Source organism: Tenrec ecaudatus, chromosome 17 (assembly GCF_050624435.1).
Source record: "Tenrec ecaudatus isolate mTenEca1 chromosome 17, mTenEca1.hap1, whole genome shotgun sequence".
Classification (NCBI taxonomy): Eukaryota; Metazoa; Chordata; class Mammalia; order Afrosoricida; family Tenrecidae; genus Tenrec; species Tenrec ecaudatus.
The window spans coordinates 77,970,325-77,976,090 of record NC_134546.1 but is presented as its reverse complement, the minus strand read 5'-3'; the positions used below and the strand labels follow the sequence as shown (position 1 = coordinate 77,976,090).

The following is a 5,766-nucleotide window of genomic DNA, read 5'->3' as shown; positions in this document are numbered from 1 at the left end:
ATTTATTTCACACACCCTATACTATTTCTGACATGTATAAGACAATATTATGCTGTGAGTGCAATGATGGAACACTCTAAATACATTTTCCACTTTTTAAAGCACCTTTGTTCTTTTAGCTGATGGAGGGCAAATGGGAAAAGAGGCCAGGTTTTGAGCATTCATATTGCAAGAAAAAGACCCACACCTGTTCAGACCTGGTAAGATTGTTCTCCTGTGGACAAGTTCGTTTTCTCTCTCTCTCTCTCTCTCTCTCTCTCTCTCTCTCTCTCTCTCTCTCTCTCTCTCTCTCTCTCTCTTTCTCTCTCTCTCACGCACACACACATCCTCTTGGATTGTTACTTGGATGTGAGCCCCATACTTCACAACTTGCATAGGATGAGATTTTGGAGTTTCATGAAAGACTCTCCAAAAGACGACAGGAGATGGTCAAGATCATAGTCGACCTTGAAGGTGGGTCTTTCATCTAAAATAATTAAAGCTGCGAACACGGCCTAATGTGCAGTGATTCCCTTGATGTAGTAAGTCATGCCATTGTCAGGGCTGGTGTACTCGAAGAAGTGAGCGAAATGTCGACTTCAATGAAGGTCACGTAAGCCTGGTGGTAGACACAGGGGTGCAGGAAATAGGCCAGAGGCACCAGGAACACATCCTTCACTTCATCAGGGTTCGGCTGGTCCTGGAAGTCTTCACCTATGATTCCCACCACTGGGAAGAGCAGCATGTTTTCATTAACAATGGTCCACACCAGGCAGCTGACCGCCTCCACTTGATGAGGACGCAGCCCCACTTCCTCCTCCGCCTCCCGCTTAGCGGTGGCAGTGTTATCCACATAGTCTGGCTCCTGCTTTCCTCCTGGGAATCAAGCTTCTCCAGGGGAACTTCTCAGCTTCTCTGACCGGAGGGTGAGTAGCAGATGGAATTTTCCATCTTTCACCAACAGATGGATAAGTTTGGAGCATTTGTTCGGCAGCAGGTGAGGATATTTGTTGTCGATGTCAAACTTCCGTAAGCGGGACTTGGCCTCATCTATCAAGCGGGATCTGACTGGCTCCGGGGGAGGATAGGCTGGAGACATGAGTCCCCACCAAGTTGGCTTCCTGACTGAAGTCACCCTCCGCTAGACTTTCTTTTTATCTGTCTCGGGCACATTGTTGGTAAAACCTATTTTGTTCTCTCAGAGTAGTAAGAGAAATGCTGCGGGAGAGTGCAGAACAGTCATCCAGGCCCACTGTGTCAAGAAAGCATTGCACACATTCCGCTGTTATGGAAGAAACTGCATTTGATACATTTGTTAGAAAAAGTATCATTTAAGTAGGAAGACAATTCTGCATGCCTGCCCTTGATTATTTGTTACTTGTAGGGTTAATAAACCTATGTTCATGAAGGATTAAAGAAAAAGAAAATCCATCAAATTATTAATGTTATATCTGCCTTGTGTCCACTTCTTTTTAAATTTGATTTTCGTATTACAAGTTATGGTACATGTGATACTGTTCCTTTTAATCTTAAGGTTGAATTTACTTGCCAATTACTTTTGGAGCATTGCCAAAATATTGAAAGAACCAAACGTGACAACGTATTTCTGGTTCCACAGTTACCTGTTGCCTTTGTTTAATGCTTTGCTTTTTGTTTTCATGCTGTGAACTTCAGCTCATTTCTGCTTCTTAAATGTACATGATTAGGAGAGGGATGATAGCAGACCAGGTGAGCCACACACTCTAAGGGCTCATTTGAAAAAGGTGGGTTTGTTTTCCAGGTACCTGAGTGGAAAGTGTCTGGTGAGTGAAAGATCCCCCTGGTACAGATGTGTACCCCCAACCCATGCATTTGTTCTGAGCCAGGGCCTCGGTGAGTCAGGATTCCATTCTTGGGACATCTCAGGTCATCAGGCCTCCTCCACCTTGGCAGAGACCAGCTGTAGCCTCACTCCACCCCCACACCTGGACTCCACACCTAGAGTAGCTTGGCTGCTCTGCAGAGACACGCAGCTGTGGCGGGAACCCCTACAGCAGCTGCCTACTCATGGGACCCCACTAGGAGAGAAGTTTGCCTTGCCCACAGTTTCCCTCTCCCCATGTGGCAGCGATCTGCCCTTGAGCTGGGGTCCCTCCCTCCATTCACCCAGGGCCCTTAAGTCACCTGCATTCTTCCAGTGGCTGCCTGGGCAACCTCCGCAGTGGATGATTCATCCCATTGCTGCCTCAAACCTCTCCACCAGCACCCCATTTGCCCTCCCATCAGCCTAACTGTCTCTCCACTCCCTGCTTGGGAAGCACTTCACACAGGTATGAGCCCACGGCTGGAGGCAATCTCACTTCTGCCTACTGCACTGCTTTTCCAGGGGAGCCACTGCAGGCTGCCTCCCAGCACTGCAGAACCTTGTGCCTGTGTCCTGGAGCACTAAGCCTGCCTCACCTCAGCGCATTCCTCCCAGTACAGTGGGCTGCCACCATAGCCCGGACCCTGTGCCAGAGCCAGCCCTTTCTGCCCTGGTGCACCATAGGGTATCCAGTACCAACCGCTGGGAGTGCGAAACCTGCCAATCAAGGCGTGTTCCTCTGAGCCCGGATCCTGAACTCTTCACAGTGCCGGCCAAACAGTGACTGCTCCTGCCTATTTAGAAAGGTAGCTACATGGCCTTGTGTTCCCACCGGAGACAACTTTGTCCACCCCTGTGCACTGTGGGGTTTGCAGTGCCAGCAGCTGGGAACTCTGAGCCTGCCTGCTCTGGCGCTCTCCTCCCAGTGTGGAGGGCGGGCGCCATTGCCCTCTGTGTCCTGTTGGAGCCACTGCTGCCCTTTCAGGCTAGCTCCACATTGCTGTGGATCCTGTGCTGTTCACAGTGACTGTAGCTCAAAAAACCACTGTTCCCTCCTCCTAGGGAGCCTAGGACAAGGCTTTGGGGTCCCCACAAGAGCCATCTGTCCACTCTCAGCATTGGGGTGCCCTGCTTTTAAGCCTGCCCGCCCAGCCCTTGTAGCCAGAATAGGAGGCAGGTGTTCCAGCTGGGATCTCCCTCTGCACCCTGTGTGGTCCCAGCCCTTTCATGCCTTCATAGGAGGTGGGCACTGCGGCCAGCATCTCTCTCAGAAGGGGCAGAGTAGGAATGAGGACCCAAAGCAGTGAGTCACATCTTCAATGGAGAACACCTACTGAATACTGAATAGAGACTCTGGATTCAAATGTAGGCCTGTGCTTCCTCCAGGCAACAGGGCCTCAGCATTTGGAGAATGACCATGGACACTGTTTTAAATGCCCTTTACCCAAGTGACGCTGGCACATCTGATATGTCAGCATCCCCAAATTCAGTCTCTCCATTTATGCTCTGGACACAGCACTCTAATTGCTGTTTACCCAAACTCACAGATTGAGCTTAATGGAAAATTGTTTATATTATTGACAATTAAGAAGTAGCAACTCAAAACAAGCGTTTTAAAGCTAATTTCAAACAGCGGTTCCCTTTTCATTACTCTTTTTCATATCCTAGGTCTCAAAAATGGTCCAGGGTTAAATTGGTCTCCCTCACTCATTTTCTGCTTGGTTATAACCACTATATTATATCACAACTAACAAAATTTAAGCCAAGTTCACCTGGACTTCTCTGAGCCAGATGCTGTTGAGGGGAATAAGTAACTGCTTTGACAGAAAGAGCCATACATTTTATCAATATCCAGATATTTAAACACAGTCATATTTGTGTGTGTCATTTAGACATTGCGGGCTTGGTTCTTTTTTCACACGTAGGCTGGAATGGCATCACTTGATACTGGTCTTTCCAGCAAAGTGCATTCTTATGCCATCTGCTGCTGGGGGATATCTGGCCACCTTGAATCCCAGACTATGTGTATCTGCCTACTAGTCCAGGTCACCTTCATCTCTAAATTAGATGATCATGACTGTGTCAGATAAGTTCATGACAGAGATCATGAAATCTGAAGTGTAAATCTAGTGACAGGATGCCTCTGAATCGAATGCTCTTATAAGCATTCTACAAATACTCTTTTTTTCTCAATTACATTAATGAATTTATTTTAATCATTTTATTGGTGGCTAATACAACTCTTATAGCAATCCATACATCCATTCATTGTGTTGATCACATTTGTACATTTGTTGCCATTATCATTCTCAAAACAATTGTTTTTTGTTTGAGCTCTTGGTATCAGCTCCTCATTTTATTCCTCCCCCTCTCTCATGAACCCTTAATAATTTGTAAATTATAATTATTTAGTCATATCGTACACTGTCCGATGTCTCCTTTCCCCTACTTTAGTGTTGTCAGTCACCAGGAAGGAGGTGACACGTAGATCCTTGTATTCCTTTCTATCCCACTTTCCTTCCACTCTCCCAGTATTGCTACTCTAAACACTAGTCCTGAAGGGATCATCTGTCCTGGATTCCCTGTGTTTCTAATTCATATCTTTACCAGTGTATATCTTCTGGTCTAGCCAGATTTGTAAGGTAGAATTGGAATCATGATAGTGGGGGTGGGGGAGTAGGGGAAGGAAGCATTTAGGAACTAGAGAAAAGTTGTATGTTTCATCGTTACTACACTGCACCCAGACTGGCTCATCTCCTCCCTACGACCATTCCATAAGGGGATGTCCAATTGCCTACAGATAGGCTTTGGGTCTCCACTCCGCACTCCCCCTCATTCATAATGATATGATTTTTTGTTCTGATGATGCCTGATAACTGATCCCTTCAACACCTAGTAATAACACAGGATTGTGTGCTTCAGGCTGTGGGCTTTGTTGCTTCTGAGCTAGATGGCAGCTTGTTTACTTTCAAGCCTTCAAGAGCCTAGATGCTGTATCTTGTGATAGATGGGCACCATCATCTTTCTTCACCACTTTTGCTTATGCACCCATTTGTCTTCACTGATCATACTGGGAAGGTAAGCACATAATGGTATGATTTTTTTGTTCTTTGATGTCTCATAACTGATTCCTTCAGCACTTCATGATCACATAGGTTGGGATGCTTCTCACATTGGGCTTTGTTACTTCTGAGTTTAATGGCTGATTGTTTACCTTCAAGTCTTTAAGACCGTGGATGCTATATCTTTTGATAGTCGGGCTCTATCAAATTTCTTCACCATATTTGCTGCTTATTCACCTGCTTTGTCTTCAGTGGTCATGTCAAGAAGTGAGCATCACAGAATGCCAGTTTAACCGAACATAGTATTCTTCCATTGAGGAAGTACTTGAGTGGAGGCCCAATGTCAATCTGCTACCTTAATACTAAACCTATAAATGTATGCACATAGATCTATTTCCCTATCCTCATATAAAATATATTTACATATATATGTGCCTTTATTTAGACCTCTAGAAATGCCCTTTGCCTTCTAGCTCTTTCCTCTATTTTCTTTGACTTTCTTCCTTTCCCACTATCATGCTCAGCCTTCATTTGGGTTTCAATAATTCCTATCAGCCTCATTACCTTTAACCATGCCTTACCAGGCCTCCAACACCCTCCTAGCCACCAATTTGGATTACTTTGTTGTTCTCTTGAACCTGGATTTGTTAACCCCACTACCTTTACCCCCCCCACCTCCCTGTCTTCCATGTCCCCCCCGGAACTGTCAGCCTCATTGTTTTCTCCACCAGATAGTTCATCCAGCCTATCTTATTTAGACAGACCTGTGGACATAATAACATGCACAAAAACAAGACAGAGCAAAACAAAGCAACAAAACAAAACAACATCAAAAAGCCAATGACAAAACAACAACAACAAGGGAAAGCCTGTGGTTTGTTC

The 5,766-nt window shown here is 45.7% G+C and overlaps 1 pseudogene; it reads right to left on the bottom strand.

The window, feature by feature from the left end:
- Positions 1-362: 362 nt before the first annotated feature.
- LOC142430525 (peroxisomal coenzyme A diphosphatase NUDT7 pseudogene) lies at positions 363-1,078 on the bottom strand (annotated as a pseudogene).
- Positions 1,079-5,766: the final 4,688 nt, after the last annotated feature.